Raw genomic sequence first — 25251 nt, 5'->3', positions numbered from 1 at the left:
CATAATGGAATTTTACATTATGACATCATAATGGAATTTTGCATTATGACATCATAATGGAATTTTGCATTATGACATCATAATGGAATTTTGCATTATGACATCATAATGGAATTTTGCATTATGACATCATAATGGAATTTTGCATTATGACATCATAATGGAATTTTACATTAAGACATCATAATGGAATTTTGCATTATGACATCATAATGGAATTTTACATTATGACATCATAATGGAGTTCTACATTATGACATCATAATGGAATTTTGCATTATGACATCATAATGAAATTTTGCATTATGACATCATAATGGAATTTTGCATTATGACATCATAATGGAATGTTACATTATGACATCATAATGGAATGTTACATTATGACATCATAATGGAATGTTACATTATGACATCATAATGGAATGTTGCATTATGACCTCATAATGGAATGTTACATTATGACATCATAATGGAATGTTACATTATGACATCATAATGGAATTTTGCATTATGACCTCATAATGGAATGTTACATTATGACATCAAAAGGGAATTTTACATTATGACATCAAAAGGGAATTTTACATTATGACATCATAATGGAATTTTGCATTATGACATCAAAAGGGAGTTTTGCATTATGACATCATAATGGAATTTTGCATTATGACATCATAATGGAGTTCTGCATTATGACATCATAATGGAATTTTGCATTATGACATCATAATGGAATTTTGCATCATGACATCATAATGGAATTTTGCATTATGACATCATAATGGAATTTTGCATTATGACATCATAATGGAATTTTGCATTATGACATCATAATGGAATTTTGCATTATGACATCATAATGGAATTTTGCATTATGACATCATAATGGAATTTTGCATTATGACATCATAATGGAATTTTGCATTATGACATCATAATGGAATTTTGCATTATGACATCATAATGGAATTTTGCATTATGACATCATAATGGAATTTTGCATTATGACATCATAATGGAATTTTACATTATGACATCATAATGGAAATTTGCATTATGACATCATAATGGAAATTTGCATTATGACATCATAATGGAATTTTGCATTATGACATCATAATGGAATTTTACATTATGACATCATAATGGAATTTTACATTATGACATCATAATGGAATTTTGCATTATGACATCATAATGGAATTTTGCATTATGACATCATAATGGAATTTTGCATTATGACATCATAATGGAATTTTGCATTATGACATCATAATGGAATGTTACATTATAACCTCATAATGGAATGTTACATTATGACATCATAATGGAATGTTACATTATAACCTCATAATGGAATGTTACATTATAACCTCATAATGGAATTTTGCATTATGACCTCATAATGGAATTTTGCATTATGACCTCATAATGGAATGTTACATTATGACCTCAAAAGGGAATGTTACATTATGACCTCATAATGGAATTTTGCATTATGACCTCATAATGGAATTTTGCATTATGACCTCATAATGGAATTTTGCATTATGACCTCATAATGGAATTTTGCATTATGACCTCATAATGGAATTTTGCATTATGACCTCATAATGGAATTTTGCATTATGACATCATAATGGAATTTTGCATTATGACATCATAATGGAATTTTACATTATGACATCATAATGGAATTTTGCATTATGACATCATAATGGAATTTTGCATTATGACATCATAATGGAATTTTGCATTATGACATCATAATGGAATTTTGCATTATGACATCATAATGGAATTTTGCATTATGACCTCATAATGGAATTTTACATTATGACCTCATAATGGGATTTTACATTATGACCTCATAATGGGATTTTACATTATGACCTCATAATGGGATTTTACATTATGACCTCATAATGGGATTTTACATTATGACATCAAAAGGGAATGTTACATTATGACATCATAATGGAATTTTGCATTATGACATCATAATAGAATTTTACATTATGACATCATAATGGAATTTTGCATTATGACATCATAATGGAATTTTGCATTATGACATCATAATGGAATTTTACATTATGACATCATAATGGAATTTTACATTATGACATCATAATGGAATTTTACATTATGACATCATAATGGAATTTTACATTATGACATCATAATGGAATTTTGCATTATGACATCATAATGGAATTTTGCATTATGACATCATAATGGAATTTTACATTATGACATCATAATGGAGTTCTACATTATGACATCATAATGGAATTTTGCATTATGACCTCATAATGGAATTTTGCATTATGACCTCATAATGGAATTTTGCATTATGACATCATAATGGAATTTTGCATTATGACATCATAATGGAATTTTGCATTATGACATCATAATGGAATGTTACATTATGACATCATAATGGAATGTTACATTATGACATCATAATGGAATGTTACATTATGATCTCATAATGGAATTTTGCATTATGACATCATAATGGAATTTTGCATTATGACCTCAAAAGGGAATTTTGCATTATGACCTCAAAAGGGAATTTTACATTATGACCTCAAAAGGGAATTTTGCATTATGACCTCATAATGGAATTTTGCATTATGACCTCATAATGGAATTTTGCATTATGACCTCATAATGGAATTTTGCATTATGACCTCATAATGGAATTTTGCATTATGACCTCATAATGGAATTTTGCATTATGACCTCATAATGGAATTTTACATTATGACCTCATAATGGAATTTTACATTATGACCTCATAATGGAATTTTGCATTATGACATCATAATGGAATTTTACATTATGACCTCATAATGGAATTTTGCATTATGACATCATAATGGAATTTTACATTATGACATCATAATGGAATTTTGCATTATGACATCATAATGGAAATTTGCATTATGACATCATAATGGAATTTTGCATTATGACATCATAATGGAATTTTACATTATGACATCATAATGGAGTTCTACATTATGACATCATAATGAAATTTTGCATTATGACATCATAATGGAATTTTGCATTATGACATCATAATGGAATGTTACATTATGACATCATAATGGAATTTTGCATTATGACATCATAATGGAATGTTACATTATGACATCATAATGGAATGTTACATTATGACATCATAATGGAATGTTACATTATGACATCATAATGGAATTTTGCATTATGACCTCATAATGGAATTTTGCATTATGACATCATAATGGAATTTTGCATTATGACATCAAAAGGGAATTTTACATTATGACCTCATAATGGGATTTTACATTATGACCTCATAATGGGATTTTACATTATGACCTCATAATGGAATGTTACATTATGACCTCATAATGGGATTTTACATTATGACATCATAATGGAATTTTGCATTATGACATCATAATGGAATTTTGCATTATGACATCATAATAGAATTTTGCATTATGACATCATAATGGAATTTTGCATTATGACATCATAATGGAATTTTGCATTATGACATCATAATGGAATTTTGCATTATGACATCATAATGGAATTTTGCATTATGACATCATAATGGAATTTTGCATTATGACATCATAATGGAATTTTGCATTATGACATCATAATGGAATTTTGCATTATGACATCATAATGGAATTTTGCATTATGACATCATAATGGAATTTTGCATTATGACATCATAATGGAATTTTGCATTATGACATCATAATGGAATTTTGCATTATGACATCATAATGGAATTTTACATTATGACATCATAATGGAGTTCTACATTATGACATCATAATGGAATTTTGCATTATGACATCATAATGGAATGTTACATTATGACATCATAATGGAATTTTGCATTATGATCTCATAATGGAATGTTACATTATGACATCATAATGGAATTTTGCATTATGATCTCATAATGGAATTTTGCATTATGACATCAAAAGGGAATTTTACATTATGACATCAAAAGGGAATTTTGCATTATGACATCAAAAGGGAATTTTACATTATGACCTCATAATGGAATTTTGCATTATGACCTCATAATGGAATTTTGCATTATGACCTCATAATGGAATTTTGCATTATGACCTCATAATGGAATTTTGCGTTATGACCTCATAATGGAGTTCTGCATTATGACATCATAATGGAATGTTACATTATGACATCAAAAGGGAATTTTGCATTATGACCTCATAATGGAGTTCTGCATTATGACCTCATAATGGAATTTTGCATTATGACCTCATAATGGAATTTTGCATTATGACCTCATAATGGAGTTCTGCATTATGACATCATAATGGAATGTTGCATTATGACATCATAATGGAATGTTACATTATGACATCATAATGGAATGTTACATTATGACATCATAATGGAATGTTACATTATGACATCATAATGGAATGTTACATTATGACATCATAATGGAATTTTGCATTATGACATCATAATGGAATTTTACATTATGACATCATAATGGAATTTTGCATTATGACATCATAATGGAATTTTGCATTATGACATCATAATGGAATGTTACATTATGACCTCATAATGGAATTTTGCATTATGACCTCATAATGGAATTTTGCATTATGACATCAAAAGGGAATTTTACATTATGACATCATAATGGAATGTTACATTATGACATCAAAAGGGAATTTTGCATTATGACCTCATAATGGAATTTTGCATTAAGACATCATAATGGAATTTTGCATTATGACCTCATAATGGAATTTTGCATTATGACATCATAATGGAATTTTGCATTATGACATCATAATGGAATTTTGCATTATGACATCATAATGGAATTTTACATTATGACATCATAATGGAATTTTGCATTATGACATCATAATTGAATTTTGCATTATGACATCATAATGGAATTTTGCATTATGACATCATAATGGAATTTTGCATTATGACATCATAATGGAATTTTGCATTATGACATCATAATGGAATTTTGCATTATGACATCATAATGGAATTTTGCATTATGACATCATAATGGAATTTTACATTATGACATCATAATGGAATTTTGCATTATGACATCATAATGGAATTTTACATTATGACATCATAATGGAATTTTGCATTATGACATCATAATGGAATTTTGCATTATGACATCATAATGGAATTTTACATTATGACATCATAATGGAGTTCTACATTATGACATCATAATGAAATTTTGCATTATGACATCATAATGAAATTTTGCATTATGACATCATAATGGAGTTCTACATTATGACATCATAATGGAATTTTACATTATGACATCAAAAGGGAATTTTACATTATGACATCATAATGGAATTTTACATTATGACATCATAATGGAATTTTGCATTATGACATCATAATGGAATTTTGCATTATGACATCATAATGGAATTTTACATTATGACATCATAATGGAATTTTGCATTATGACATCATAATGGAATTTTGCATTATGACATCATAATGGAATGTTACATTATGACATCATAATGGAATGTTACATTGTGACATCATAATGGAATTTTGCATTTAGACATCATAATGGAATTTTGCATTATGACATCATAATGGAATGTTACATTATGACATCATAATGGAATTTTGCATTATGACATCATAATGGAATTTTGCATTATGACATCAAAAGGGAATTTTTGCATTATGACATCAAAAGGGAATTTTTGCATTATGACATCATAATGGAATTTTACATTATGACATCATAATGGAATTTTGCATTATGACATCATAATGGAATTTTACATTATGACATCATAATGGAATTTTACATTATGACATCATAATGGAATTTTGCATTATGACATCATAATGGAATTTTGCATTATGACATCATAATGGAATTTTACATTATGACATCATAATGGAGTTCTACATTATGACCTCATAATGGAATTTTGCATAATGACATCATAATGGAATGTTACATTATGACCTCATAATGGAATGTTACATTATGACATCATAATGGAATTTTGCATTATGACATCAAAAGGGAATTTTACATTATGACCTCATAATGGAATTTTGCATTATGACATCATAATGGAATTTTGCATTATGACCTCATAATGGAATTTTGCATTATGACCTCATAATGGAATTTTGCATTATGACCTCATAATGGAATTTTACATTATGACCTCATAATGGAATTTTACATTATGACCTCATAATGGAATTTTGCATTATGACATCATAATGGAATGTTACATTGACATCAAAAGGGAATTTTGCATTATGACATCATAATGGAATGTTACATTATGACATCAAAAGGGAATTTTGCATTATGACATCATAATGGAATGTTACATTATGACATCATAATGGAATTTTGCATTATGACATCATAATGGAATTTTGCATTATGACATCATAATGGAGTTCTGCATTATGACATCAAAAGGGAATTTTGCATTATGACATCATAATGGAGTTCTACATTATGACATCAAAAGGGAATTTTGCATTATGACATCATAATGGAGTTCTACATTATGACATCAAAAGGGAATTTTGCATTATGACATCATAATGGAATTTTGCATTATGACATCATAATGGAATTTTGCATTATGACATCATAATGGAATTTTGCATTATGACATCATAATGGAATGTTACATTATGACATTATAATGGAATTTTGCATTATGACATTATAATGGAATGTTGCATTATGACATCATAATGGAATGTTGCATTATGACATCATAATGGAATTTTGCATTATGACATCATAATGGAATTTTGCATTATGGCCTCATAATGGAATTTTGCATTATGACATTATAATGGAATTTTGCATTATGACATCATAATGGAATGTTACATTATGACATCAAAAGGGAATTTTGCATTATGACATCATAATGGAATTTTGCATTATGACATCATAATGGAATTTTGCATTATGACATCATAATAGAATTTTACATTATGACATCATAATGGAATTTTGCATTATGACATCATAATGGAATTTTGCATTATGACATCATAATGGAATTTTGCATTATGACATCATAATGGAATTTTGCATTATGACATCATAATGGAATTTTACATTATGACATCATAATGGAATTTTGCATTATGACATCATAATGGAATTTTACATTATGACATCATAATGGAATTTTACATTATGACATCATAATGGAATTTTGCATTATGACATCATAATGGAATTTTGCATTATGACATCATAATGGAATTTTACATTATGACATCATAATGGAGTTCTACATTATGACCTCATAATGGAATTTTGCATAATGACATCATAATGGAATGTTACATTATGACCTCATAATGGAATGTTACATTATGACATCATAATGGAATTTTGCATTATGACATCAAAAGGGAATTTTACATTATGACCTCATAATGGAATTTTGCATTATGACCTCATAATGGAATTTTGCATTATGACCTCATAATGGAATTTTGCATTATGACCTCATAATGGAATTTTGCATTATGACCTCATAATGGAATTTTACATTATGACCTCATAATGGAATTTTACATTATGACCTCATAATGGAATTTTGCATTATGACATCATAATGGAATGTTACATTGACATCAAAAGGGAATTTTGCATTATGACATCATAATGGAATGTTACATTATGACATCAAAAGGGAATTTTGCATTATGACATCATAATGGAATGTTACATTATGACATCATAATGGAATTTTGCATTATGACATCATAATGGAATTTTGCATTATGACATCATAATGGAGTTCTGCATTATGACATCAAAAGGGAATTTTGCATTATGACATCATAATGGAGTTCTACATTATGACATCAAAAGGGAATTTTGCATTATGACATCATAATGGAGTTCTACATTATGACATCAAAAGGGAATTTTGCATTATGACATCATAATGGAATTTTGCATTATGACATCATAATGGAATTTTGCATTATGACATCATAATGGAATTTTGCATTATGACATCATAATGGAATGTTACATTATGACATTATAATGGAATTTTGCATTATGACATTATAATGGAATGTTGCATTATGACATCATAATGGAATGTTGCATTATGACATCATAATGGAATTTTGCATTATGACATCATAATGGAATTTTGCATTATGGCCTCATAATGGAATTTTGCATTATGACATTATAATGGAATTTTGCATTATGACATCATAATGGAATGTTACATTATGACATCAAAAGGGAATTTTGCATTATGACATCATAATGGAATTTTGCATTATGACATCATAATGGAATTTTGCATTATGACATCATAATAGAATTTTACATTATGACATCATAATGGAATTTTGCATTATGACATCATAATGGAATTTTGCATTATGACATCATAATGGAATTTTGCATTATGACATCATAATGGAATTTTGCATTATGACATCATAATGGAATTTTACATTATGACATCATAATGGAATTTTACATTATGACATCATAATGGAATTTTACATTATGACATCATAATGGAATTTTACATTATGACATCATAATGGAGTTCTACATTATGACATCATAATGGAATTTTGCATTATGACATCATAATGAAATTTTGCATTATGACATCATAATGGAATTTTGCATTATGACATCATAATGGAATGTTACATTATGACATCATAATGGAATTTTGCATTATGACATCATAATGGAATGTTACATTATGACATCATAATGGAATTTTGCATTATGACATCATAATGGAATTTTGCATTATGATCTCATAATGGAATTTTGCATTATGATCTCATAATGGAATTTTGCATTATGATCTCATAATGGAATTTTACATTATGACCTCAAAAGGGAATTTTACATTATGACCTCATAATGGAATTTTGCATTATGACCTCATAATGGAATTTTGCATTATGACCTCATAATGGAATTTTGCATTATGACCTCATAATGGAATTTTGCATTATGACCTCATAATGGAATTTTGCATTATGACCTCATAATGGAATTTTGCATTATGACATCATAATGGAATTTTGCATTATGACATCATAATGGAATTTTACATTATGACATCATAATGGAATTTTGCATTATGACATCATAATGGAATTTTACATTATGACATCATAATGGAATTTTGCATTATGACATCATAATGGAATTTTACATTATGACATCATAATGGAATTTTACATTATGACCTCATAATGGGATTTTACATTATGACCTCATAATGGAATTTTACATTATGACCTCATAATGGAATTTTACATTATGACCTCATAATGGGATTTTACATTATGACATCAAAAGGGAATTTTACATTATGACCTCAAAAGGGAATTTTGCATTATGACCTCATAATGGAATTTTGCATTATGACATCATAATGGAATTTTGCATTATGACCTCATAATGGAATTTTGCATTATGACCTCATAATGGAATTTTGCATTATGACCTCATAATGGAATTTTGCATTATGACATCATAATGGAATTTTGCATTATGACATCATAATGGAATTTTACATTATGACATCAAAAGGGAATTTTACATTATGACATCATAATGGAATTTTGCATTATGACATCATAATGGAATTTTGCATTATGACCTCATAATGGAATTTTGCATTATGACCTCATAATGGAATTTTGCATTATGACATCATAATGGAATTTTGCATTATGACATCATAATGGAATTTTGCATTATGACCTCATAATGGAATTTTGCATTATGACATCATAATGGAAATTTGCATTATGACATCATAATGGAATTTTACATTATGACATCATAATGGAATTTTACATTATGACATCATAATGGAATTTTGCATTATGACATCATAATGGAAATTTGCATTATGACATCATAATGGAATTTTGCATTATGACATCATAATGGAATTTTGCATTATGACATCATAATGAAATTTTGCATTATGACATCATAATGGAATTTTGCATTATGACATCATAATGGAATGTTACATTATGACATCATAATGGAATGTTACATTATGACATCATAATGGAATGTTACATTATGACATCATAATGGAATGTTACATTATGACATCATAATGGAATGTTACATTATGACATCATAATGGAATGTTACATTATGACATCATAATGGAATGTTACATTATGACATCATAATGGAATGTTACATTATGACATCATAATGGAATGTTACATTATGACATCATAATGGAATTTTGCATTATGACATCATAATGGAATGTTACATTATGACATCAAAAGGGAATGTTACATTATGACCTCATAATGGAATGTTACATTATGACATCAAAAGGGAATGTTACATTATGACCTCATAATGGAATGTTACATTATGACCTCAAAAGGGAATTTTGCATTATGACATCATAATGGAATTTTACATTATGACATCATAATGGAATTTTGCATTATGACATCATAATGGAATTTTGCATTATGACATCATAATGGAATTTTGCATTATGACATCATAATGGAATTTTGCATTATGACATCATAATGGAATTTTGCATTATGACATCATAATGGAATTTTGCATTATGACATCATAATGGAATTTTGCATTATGACATCATAATGGAATTTTGCATTATGACATCATAATGGAATTTTGCATTATGACATCATAATGGAATTTTGCATTTTGACATCATAATGGAATGTTGCATTTTGACATCATAATGGAATGTTGCATTTTGACATCATAATGGAATTTTGCATTATGACATCATAATGGAATTTTGCATTATGGCATCATAATGGAATTTTGCATTATGACCTCATAATGGAATTTTGCATTATGACCTCATAATGGGATTTTACATTATGACCTCATAATGGGATTTTACATTATGACCTCATAATGGAATGTTACATTATGACATCAAAAGGGAATTTTGCATTATGACATCATAATGGAATTTTGCATTGTGACATCATAATGGAATTTTGCATTATGACATCATAATAGAATTTTACATTATGACATCATAATGGAATTTTGCATTATGACATCATAATGGAATTTTGCATTATGACATCATAATGGAATTTTGCATTATGACATCATAATGGAATTTTGCATTATGACATCATAATGGAATTTTGCATTATGACATCATAATGGAATTTTGCATTATGACATCATAATGGAATTTTACATTATGACATCATAATGGAATTTTGCATTATGACATCATAATGGAGTTCTACATTATGACATCATAATGGAATTTTGCATTATGACATCATAATGAAATTTTGCATTATGACATCATAATGGAATTTTGCATTATGACATCATAATGGAATTTTGCATTATGACATCATAATGGAATTTTGCATTATGACATCATAATGGAATGTTACATTATGACATCATAATGGAATGTTACATTATGACATCATAATGGAATGTTACATTATGACATCATAATGGAATGTTACATTATGACATCATAATGGAATTTTGCATTATGATCTCATAATGGAATTTTGCATTATGACCTCATAATGGAATTTTGCATTATGACCTCATAATGGAATTTTGCATTATGACATCAAAAGGGAATTTTACATTATGACCTCATAATGGAATTTTGCATTATGACCTCATAATGGAATTTTGCATTATGACATCATAATGGAATTTTGCATTATGACATCATAATGGAATTTTACATTATGACATCATAATGGAATTTTGCATTATGACATCATAATGGAATTTTGCATTATGACATCATAATGGAATTTTGCATTATGACATCATAATGAAATTTTGCATTATGACATCATAATGGAATTTTGCATTATGACATCATAATGGAATTTTGCATTATGACATCATAATGGAATGTTACATTATGACATCATAATGGAATGTTACATTATGACATCATAATGGAATGTTACATTATGACATCATAATGGAATGTTACATTATGACATCATAATGGAATTTTGCATTATGACCTCATAATGGAATTTTGCATTATGACCTCGTAATGGAATTTTGCATTATGACATCATAATGGAATTTTGCATTATGACATCATAATGGAATTTTGCATTATGACATCATAATGGAATTTTGCATTATGACATCATAATGGAATTTTGCATTATGACCTCATAATGGAGTTCTGCATTATGACATCATAATGGAGTTCTGCATTATGACATCATAATGGAATTTTGCATCATGACATCATAATGGAATTTTGCATTATGACATCATAATGGAATTTTGCATTATGACATCATAATGGAATTTTGCATTATGACATCATAATGGAATTTTGCATTATGACATCATAATGGGATTTTACATTATGACCTCATAATGGAATTTTGCATTATGGTATCATAATGGGATTTTACATTATGACATCATTATGGAATTTTGCATTATGACATCATAATGGAATTTTGCATCATGACATCATAATGGAATTTTGCATTATGACATCATAATGGAATTTTGCATTATGACATCATAATGGAATTTTGCATCATGACATCATAATGGAATTTTGCATTATGACATCATAATGGAATTTTGTATTATGACATCATAATGGAGTTCTACATTATGACATCATAATGGAGTTCTACATTATGACATCATAATGGAATTTTGCATTATGACATCATAATGGAATTTTACATTATGACATCATAATGGAATTTTACATTATGACATCATAATGGAATTTTGCATTATGACATCATAATGGAATTTTGCATTATGACATCATAATGGAATTTTGCATTATGACATCATAATGAAATTTTGCATTATGACCTCATAATGAAATTTTGCATTATGACATCATAATGGAATGTTACATTATGACATCATAATGGAATGTTACATTATGACATCAAAAGGGAATGTTACATTATGACCTCAAAAGGGAATTTTGCATTATGACCTCATAATGGAATTTTGCATTATGACCTCATAATGGAATTTTGCATTATGACCTCATAATGGAATTTTACATTATGACCTCATAATGGAATTTTGCATTATGACCTCATAATGGAATTTTGCATTATGACCTCATAATGGAATTTTGCATTATGACCTCATAATGGAATTTTGCATTATGACATCAAAAGGGAATTTTACATTATGACATCAAAAGGGAATTTTACATTATGACATCAAAAGGGAATTTTACATTATGACATCAAAAGGGAATTTTACATTATGACATCAAAAGGGAATTTTGCATTATGACATCATAATGGAATTTTGCATTATGACATCAAAAGGGAATTTTACATTATGACATCAAAAGGGAATTTTGCATTATGACATCATAATGGAATTTTGCATCATGACATCATAATGGAATTTTGCATCATGACATCATAATGGAATGTTACATTATGACATCAAAAGGGAATGTTGCATTATGACATCAAAAGGGAATGTTGCATTATGACATCATAATGGAATTTTGCATTATGACATCATAATGGAATTTTGTATTATGACATCATAATGGAATTTTGTATTATGACATCATAATGGAATTTTGTATTATGACATCATAATGGAATTTTGTATTATGACATCATAATGGAATTTTGCATTATGACATCATAATGGAATTTTGCATTATGACATCATAATGGAATTTTGTATTATGACATCATAATGGAATTTTGTATTATGACATCATAATGGAGTTCTACATTATGACATCATAATGGAGTTCTGCATTATGACATCATAATGGAATTTTGCATTATGACATCATAATGGAATGTTACATTATGACATCATAATGGAATGTTACATTATGACATCATAATGGAATGTTACATTATGACATCATAATGGAATGTTGCATTATGATCTCATAATGGAATGTTACATTATGATCTCATAATGGAATGTTACATTATGACCTCATAATGGAATTTTACATTATGACATCAAAAGGGAATTTTACATTATGACATCAAAAGGGAATTTTGCATTATGACATCAAAAGGGAATTTTGCATTATGACCTCATAATGGAATTTTACATTATGACCTCATAATGGAATTTTACATTATGACCTCATAATGGAATTTTGCATTATGACCTCATAATGGAATTTTACATTATGACATCATAATGGAATTTTGCATTATGACCTCATAATGGAATTTTGCATTATGACATCAAAAGGGAATTTTACATTATGACATCAAAAGGGAATTTTGCATTATGACCTCATAATGGAATTTTGCATTATGACCTCATAATGGAATTTTGCATTATGACATCATAATGGAATTTTGCATTATGACCTCATAATGGAATTTTGCATTATGACATCAAAAGGGAATTTTACATTATGACATCATAAGGGAATTTTGCATTATGACCTCATAATGGAATTTTGCATTATGACATCATAATGAAATTTTACATTATGACATCAAAATGGAGTTCTACATTATGACATCAAAATGGAATTTTGCATTATGACATCATAATGGAGTTCTACATTATGACATCATAATGGAATTTTGCATTATGACATCATAATGGAATGTTACATTATGACATCATAATGGAATGTTACATTATGACATCATAATGGAATGTTACATTATGACATCATAATGGAATGTTACATTATGACATCATAATGGAATGTTACATTATGACATCATAATGGAATGTTACATTATGACATCATAATGGAATGTTGCATTATGACATCATAATGGAATGTTACATTATGACCTCGTAATGGAATGTTACATTATGACATCATAATGGAATGTTACATTATGACATCAAAAGGGAATTTTACATTATGACCTCAAAAGGGAATTTTGCATTATGACCTCATAATGGAGTTCTGCATTATGACATCATAATGGAGTTCTGCATTATGACATCATAATGGAGTTCTGCATTATGACATCATAATGGAGTTCTGCATTATGACATCATAATGGAGTTCTGCATTATGACATCATAATGGAGTTCTGCATTATGACATCATAATGGAATTTTGCATCATGACATCATAATGGAATTTTGCATTATGACATCATAATGGAATTTCGCATTATGACATCATAATGGAATTTCGCATTATGACATAATGGAATTTTGCATTATGGTATCATAATGGGATTTTACATTATGACCTCATAATGGGATTTTACATTATGACATCATTATGGAATGTTACATTATGACATCAAAAGGGAATTTTGCATTATGACATCATAATGGAATTTTGCATCATGACATCATAATGGAATTTTGTATTATGACATCATAATGGAATTTTGTATTATGACATCATAATGGAATTTTGTATTATGACATCATAATGGAGTTCTACATCATGACATCATAATGGAGTTCTACATCATGACATCATAATGGAGTTCTACATCATGACATCATAATGGAGTTCTACATCATGACATCATAATGGAATTTTGCATTATGACATCATAATGGAATGTTACATTATGACATCATAATGAAATTTTGCATTATGACATCATAATGAAATTTTGCATTATGACATCATAATGGAATGTTACATTATGATCTCATAATGGAATGTTACATTATGATCTCATAATGGAATTTTGCATTATGACCTCATAATGGAATGTTACATTATGATCTCATAATGGAATTTTGCATTATGACCTCATAATGGAATTTTGCATTATGATCTCATAATGGAATTTTGCATTATGATCTCATAATGGAATTTTGCATTATGACCTCATAATGGAATTTTGCATTATGACATCAAAAGGGAATTTTACATTATGACCTCATAATGGAATTTTGCATTATGACATCATAATGGAATTTTGCATTATGACATCATAATGGAATTTTGCATTATGACATCATAATGGAATTTTACATTATGACATCAAAAGGGAATTTTACATTATGACATCATAATGGAATTTTACATTATGACATCATAATGGAATTTTACATTATGACATCATAATGGAATTTTGCATTATGACATCATAATGGAATTTTGCATTATGACATCATAATGGAATTTTGCATTATGACCTCATAATGGAATTTTGCATTATGACATCAAAAGGGAATTTTACATTATGACCTCATAATGGGATTTTACATTATGACCTCATAATGGAATTTTGCATTATGACATCATAATGGAATTTTGCATTATGACCTCATAATGGAATTTTACATTATGACCTCATAATGGGATTTTACATTATGACCTCATAATGGGATTTTACATTATGACCTCATAATGGAATTTTGCATTATGGTATCATAATGGAATTTTGCATTATGACATCATAATGGGATTTTACATTATGACATCAAAAGGGAATTTTGCATTATGACATCATAATGGAATTTTGCATTATGACATCATAATGGAATTTTGCATTATGACATCATAATGGAATTTTGTATTATGACATCATAATGGAATTTTGCATTATGACATCATAATGGAATTTTGTATTATGACATCATAATGGAATTTTGTATTATGACATCATAATGGAATTTTACATTATGACATCATAATGGAATTTTGCATTATGACATCATAATGAAATTTTGCATTATGACATCATAATGGAATGTTACATTATGACATCATAATGGAATGTTACATTATGACATCATAATGGAATGTTACATTATGACATCATAATGGAATGTTACATTATGACATCATAATGGAATGTTACATTATGACATCATAATGGAATTTTGCATTATGATCTCATAATGGAATTTTGCATTATGATCTCATAATGGAATTTTACATTATGACATCAAAAGGGAATTTTGCATTATGACATCAAAAGGGAATTTTACATTATGACATCAAAAGGGAATTTTACATTATGACATCAAAAGGGAATTTTGCATTATGACATCATAATGGAATTTTACATTATGACATCATAATGGAATTTTGCATTATGACATCATAATGGAATTTTACATTATGACATCATAATGGAATTTTACATTATGACATCAAAAGGGAATTTTACATTATGACATCAAAAGGGAATTTTACATTATGACATCAAAAGGGAATTTTGCATTATGACCTCATAATGAAATTTTACATTATGACATCATAATGAAATTTTACATTATGACATCATAATGGAATTTTGCATTATGACATCATAATGGAATTTTGCATTATGACATCATAATGGAAATTTGCATTATGACATCATAATGGAATTTTACATTATGACATCATAATGGAATTTTGCATTATGACATCATAATGGAATTTTGCATTATGACATCATAATGGAAATTTGCATTATGACATCATAATGGAATTTTGCATTATGACATCATAATGGAATTTTGCATTATGACATCATAATGGAATTTTGCATTATGACATCATAATGGAATTTTACATTATGACATCATAATGAAATTTTGCATTATGACATCATAATGGAATTTTGCATTATGACATCATAATGGAATTTTGCATTATGACATCATAATGGAATTTTGCATTATGACATCATAATGGAATTTTGCATTATGACATCATAATGGAATTTTGCATTATGACATCATAATGGGATTTTACATTATGACCTCATAATGGGATTTTACATTATGACCTCATAATGGGATTTTACATCATGACCTCAAAAGGGAATTTTGCATCATGACATCAAAAGGGAATTTTGCATCATGACATCAAAAGGGAATTTTGCATTATGACATCATAATGGAATTTTGCATTATGACATCATAATGGAATTTTGCATTATGACATCATAATGGAATTTTACATTATGACATCATAATGGAATTTTGCATTATGACATCATAATGGAATTTTGCATTATGACATCATAATGGAATTTTACATTATGACATCATAATGGAATTTTACATTATGACATCATAATGGAGTTCTACATTATGACATCATAATGGAATTTTACATTATGACATCATAATGAAATTTTGCATTATGACATCATAATGGAATGTTACATTATGACATCATAATGGAATTTTGCATTATGACATCATAATGGAATTTTGCATTATGACATCATAATGGAATGTTACATTATGACATCATAATGGAATGTTACATTATGACATCATAATGGAATGTTACATTATGACATCATAATGGAATGTTACATTATGACATCATAATGGAATGTTACATTATGACATCATAATGGAATGTTACATTATGACATCATAATGGAATTTTGCATTATGACCTCATAATGGAATTTTACATTATGACCTCATAATGGAATTTTACATTATGACCTCATAATGGAATTTTACATTATGACCTCATAATGGAATTTTGCATTATGACATCATAATGGAATTTTGCATTATGACATCATAATGGAATTTTACATTATGACATCATAATGGAATTTTGCATTATGACATCATAATGGAATTTTACATTATGACATCATAATGGAATTTTACATTATGACATCATAATGGAATTTTGCATTATGACATCATAATGGAATTTTGCATTATGACATCATAATGGAATTTTGCATTATGACATCATAATGAAATTTTGCATTATGACATCATAATGAAATTTTGCATTATGACATCATAATGGAATGTTACATTATGACATCATAATGGAATGTTACATTATGACCTCATAATGGAATGTTACATTATGACCTCATAATGGAATTTTGCATTATGACCTCATAATGGAATTTTGCATTATGACCTCATAATGGAATTTTGCATTATGACCTCATAATGGAATTTTGCATTATGACCTCATAATGGAATTTTGCATTATGACCTCATAATGGAATTTTGCATTATGACCTCATAATGGAATTTTGCATTATGACCTCATAATGGAATTTTGCATTATGACCTCATAATGGAATTTTGCATTATGACCTCATAATGGAATTTTGCATTATGACCTCATAATGGAATTTTGCATTATGACATCATAATGGAATGTTACATTATGACCTCAAAAGGGAATTTTACATTATGACCTCATAATGGAATTTTGCATTATGACCTCATAATGGAGTTCTGCATTATGACATCAAAAGGGAATTTTGCATTATGACATCATAATGGAATTTTACATTATGACCTCATAATGGAATTTTGCATTATGACATCATAATGGAATTTTACATTATGACATCAAAAGGGAATTTTGCATTATGACATCAAAAGGGAATTTTGCATTATGACCTCAAAAGGGAATTTTACATTATGACCTCAAAAGGGAATTTTGCATTATGACATCATAATGGAATTTTACATTATGACCTCATAATGGAATTCTGCATTATGACCTCATAATGGAATTCTGCATTATGACCTCATAATGGAATTTTGCATTATGACCTCATAATGGAATTTTGCATTATGACATCATAATGGAATTTTGCATTATGACATCATAATGGAATTTTGCATTATGACATCATAATGGAATTTTACATTATGACATCATAATGGAATTTTGCATTATGACATCATAATGGAATTTTGCATTATGACATCATAATGGAATTTTGCATTATGACATCATAATGGAATTTTTGCATTATGACATCATAATGGAATTTTGCATTATGACATCATAATGGAATTTTGCATTATGACATCATAATGGAATTTTGCATTATGACATCATAATGGAATTTTGCATTATGACATCATAATGGAATTTTGCATTATGACATCATAATGGAATTTTGCATTATGACATCATAATGGAATTTTGCATTATGACCTCATAATGGAATGTTACATTATGACCTCATAATGGAATTTTGCATTATGACCTCATAATGGAATTTTGCATTATGACCTCATAATGGAATGTTACATTATGACCTCATAATGGAATTTTACATTATGACCTCATAATGGAATGTTACATTATGACCTCATAATGGAATGTTACATTATGACATCAAAAGGGAATGTTACATTATGACATCAAAAGGGAATGTTACATTATGACATCAAAAGGGAATGTTGCATTTTGACATCATAATGGAATTTTACATTATGACATCATAATGGAATGTTGCATTATGACATCATAATGGAATGTTGCATTTTGACATCATAATGGAATGTTGCATTATGACATCATAATGGAATGTTGCATTATGACATCATAATGGGATTTTACATTATGGCCTCATAATGGAATTTTGCATTATGGCATCATAATGGGATTTTACATTATGACCTCATAATGGGATTTTACATTATGACCTCATAATGGGATTTTACATTATGACCTCATAATGGGATTTTACATTATGACCTCATAATGGGATTTTACATTATGACCTCATAATGGGATTTTACATTATGACCTCATAATGGAATTTTGCATTATGACCTCATAATGGAATGTTGCATTATGACCTCATAATGGAATGTTGCATTATGACATCATAATGGAATTTTGCATTATGACATCATAATGGAATTTTACATTATGACATCATAATGGAATGTTACATTATGACATCATAATGGAATTTTGCATTATGACATCATAATGGAATTTTGCATTATGACATCATAATGGAATTTTGGATTATGACATCATAATGGAATTTTGCATTATGACATCATAATGGAATTTTGCATTATGACATCATAATGGAATTCTATATTATGACATCATAATGGAATTTTGCATTATGACATCATAATGGAATTTTGCATTATGACATCATAATGGAATGTTACATTATGACATCATAATGGAATGTTACATTATGACATCATAATGGAATTTTGCATTATGACATCATAATGGAATTTTGCATTATGACATCATAATGGAATTTTGCATTATGACATCATAATGGAATTTTGCATTATGACATCATAATGGAATGTTACATTATGACATCATAATGGAATTTTGCATTATGACATCATAATGGAATTTTGCATTATGACATCATAATGGAATTTTGCATTATGACATCATAATGGGATTTTACATTATGACATCATAATGGAATTTTGCATTATGACATCATAATGGAATTTTGCATTATGACATCATAATGGAATTTTGCATTATGACATCATAATGGAATTTTGCATTATGACATCATAATGGAATTTTGCATTATGACATCATAATGGAATTTTGCATTTAAACATCATAATGGAATTTTGCATTTAAACATCATAATGGAATTTTGCATTTAAACATCATAATGGAATTTTGCATTTAAACATCATAATGGAATTTTGCATTTAAACATCATAATGGAATGTTACATTATGACATCATAATGGAATGTTACATTATGACATCATAATGGAATGTTACATTATGACATCATAATGGAATGTTACATTATGACATCAAAAGGGAATTGTTACATTATGACATCATAATGGAATGTTACATTATGACATCAAAAGGGAATTTTACATTATGACATCATAATGGAATTTTACATTATGACATCATAATGGAATTTTGCATTATGACATCATAATGGAATTTTGCATTATGACCTCATAATGGAATTTTGCATAATGACCTCATAATGGAATTTTGCATAATGACCTCATAATGGAATTTTGCATAATGACATCATAATGGAATTTTGCATAATGACCTCATAATGGAATTTTGCATAATGACCTCATAATGGAATGTTACATTATGACCTCATAATGGAATTTTGCATAATGACCTCATAATGGAATGTTACATTATGACCTCATAATGGAATTTTGCATTATGACCTCATAATGGAATTTTGCATTATGACATCATAATGGAATTTTGCATTATGACATCATAATGGAATTTTGCATTATGACATCATAATGGAATTTTGCATTATGACATCATAATGGAATTTTGCATTATGACATCATAATGGAATTTTGCATTATGACATCATAATGGAATTTTGCATTATGACATCATAATGGAATTTTGCATTATGACATCATAATGGAATTTTGCATTATGACATCATAATGGAATTTTGCATTATGACATCATAATGAAATTTTGCATTATGACATCATAATGGAATTTTGCATTATGACATCATAATGGAATGTTACATTATGACATCATAATGGAATGTTGCATTATGACATCATAATGGAATGTTGCATTTTGACATCATAATTGAATTTTGCATTATGACATCATAATGGAATGTTGCATTATGACATCATAATGGAATGTTGCATTATGACCTCATAATGGAATGTTGCATTTTGACCTCATAATGGGATTTTGCATTATGACCTCATAATGGGATTTTACATTATGACCTCATAATGGAATTTTGCATTATGACATCATAATAGAATTTTACATTATGACATCAAAAGGGAATGTTACATTATGACATCATAATAGAATTTTACATTATGACATCATAATGGAATTTTACATTATGACATCATAATAGAATTTTACATTATGACATCATAATGGAATTTTACATTATGACATCATAATGGAATTTTACATTATGACATCATAATGGAATTTTACATTATGACATCATAATGGAATTTTACATTATGACATCATAATGGAATTTTACATTATGACATCATAATGGAATTTTGCATTATGACATCATAATGGAATTTTGCATTATGACATCATAATGGAATTTTGCATTATGACATCATAATGGAATTTTGCATTATGACATCATAATGGAGTTCTACATTATGACATCATAATGGAATTTTGCATTATGACATCATAATGGAGTTCTACATTATGACATCATAATGGAATTTTGCATTATGACATCATAATGGAATGTTACATTATGACATCATAATGAAATTTTGCATTATGACATCATAATGGAATGTTACATTATGACATCATAATGGAATGTTACATTATGACATCATAATGGAATGTTACATTATGACCTCATAATGGAATGTTACATTATGACCTCATAATGGAATGTTACATTATGACCTCATAATGGAATTTTGCATTATGACCTCATAATGGAATTTTGCATTATGACCTCATAATGGAATTTTGCATTATGACCTCATAATGGAATTTTGCATTATGACCTCATAATGGAATTTTGCATTATGACATCATAATGGAATTTTGCATTATGACATCATAATGGAATTTTACATTATGACATCATAATGGAATTTTACATTATGACATCATAATGGAATTTTGCATTATGACATCATAATGGAATTTTGCATTATGACATCATAATGGAATTTTACATTATGACATCATAATGGAATTTTACATTATGACATCAAAAGGGAATTTTGCATTATGACATCATAATGGAATTTTACATTATGACATCAAAAGGGAATTTTGCATTATGACCTCATAAGGGAATTTTGCATTATGACATCATAATGGAATTTTGCATTATGACATCATAATGGAATTTTACATTATGACATCATAATGGAATTTTGCATTATGACATCATAATGGAATTTTGCATTATGACATCATAATGGAATTTTGCATTATGACATCATAATGGAATTTTGCATTATGACATCATAATGGAAATTTGCATTATGACATCATAATGGAATTTTGCATTATGACATCATAATGGAATTTTGCATTATGACATCATAATGGAATTTTGCATTATGACATCATAATGGAATTTTGCATTATGACATCATAATGAAATTTTGCATTATGACATCATAATGAAATTTTGCATTATGACATCATAATGGAATTTTGCATTATGACATCATAATGGAATTTTGCATTATGACATCATAATGGAATGTTACATTATGACATCATAATGGAATGTTACATTATGACATCATAATGGAATGTTACATTATGACCTCATAATGGAATGTTACATTATGACCTCATAATGGAATGTTACATTATGACCTCATAATGGAATTTTGCATTATGACCTCATAATGGAATTTTGCATTATGACCTCATAATGGAATTTTGCATTATGACATCAAAAGGGAATGTTACATTATGACCTCAAAAGGGAATGTTACATTATGACCTCATAATGAAATTTTGCATTATGACCTCATAATGGAATTTTGCATTATGACCTCATAATGGAATTTTGCATTATGACATCATAATGGAATTTTGCATTATGACATCATAATGGAATTTTGCATTATGACATCATAATGGAATTTTACATTATGACATCATAATGGAATTTTGCATTATGACATCATAATGGAATTTTGCATTATGACATCATAATGGAATTTTGCATTATGACATCATAATGGAATTTTGCATTATGACATCATAATGGAATTTTGCATTATGACATCATAATGGAATGTTGCATTTTGACATCATAATGGAATGTTGCATTATGACATCATAATGGAATTTTGCATTTTGACATCATAATGGAATGTTGCATTTTGACATCATAATGGAATGTTGCATTTTGACATCATAATGGAATGTTGCATTTTGACATCATAATGGAATTTTGCATTATGACCTCATAATGGAATTTTGCATTATGGCCTCATAATGGGATTTTACATTATGACCTCATAATGGGATTTTACATTATGACCTCATAATGGGATTTTACATTATGACATCAAAAGGGAATGTTACATTATGACATCAAAAGGGAATTTTACATTATGACATCATAATGGAATTTTGCATTATGACATCATAATGGAATTTTGCATTATGACATCATAATGGAATTTTGCATTATGACATCATAATGGAATTTTACATTATGACATCATAATGGAATTTTACATTATGACATCATAATGGAATTTTACATTATGACATCATAATTGAATTTTGCATTATGACATCATAATGGAGTTCTACATTATGACATCATAATGGAATTTTGCATTATGACATCATAATGGAATTTTACATTATGACATCATAATGGAGTTCTACATTATGACATCATAATGGAGTTCTACATTATGACATCATAATGGAGTTCTACATTATGACATCATAATGG

The sequence above is a fragment of the Eleutherodactylus coqui genome, chromosome 8 (assembly GCF_035609145.1).
Source record: "Eleutherodactylus coqui strain aEleCoq1 chromosome 8, aEleCoq1.hap1, whole genome shotgun sequence".
Lineage (NCBI taxonomy): Eukaryota > Metazoa > Chordata > Amphibia > Anura > Eleutherodactylidae > Eleutherodactylus > Eleutherodactylus coqui.
Note: the sequence above shows the minus strand (reverse complement) of the source record.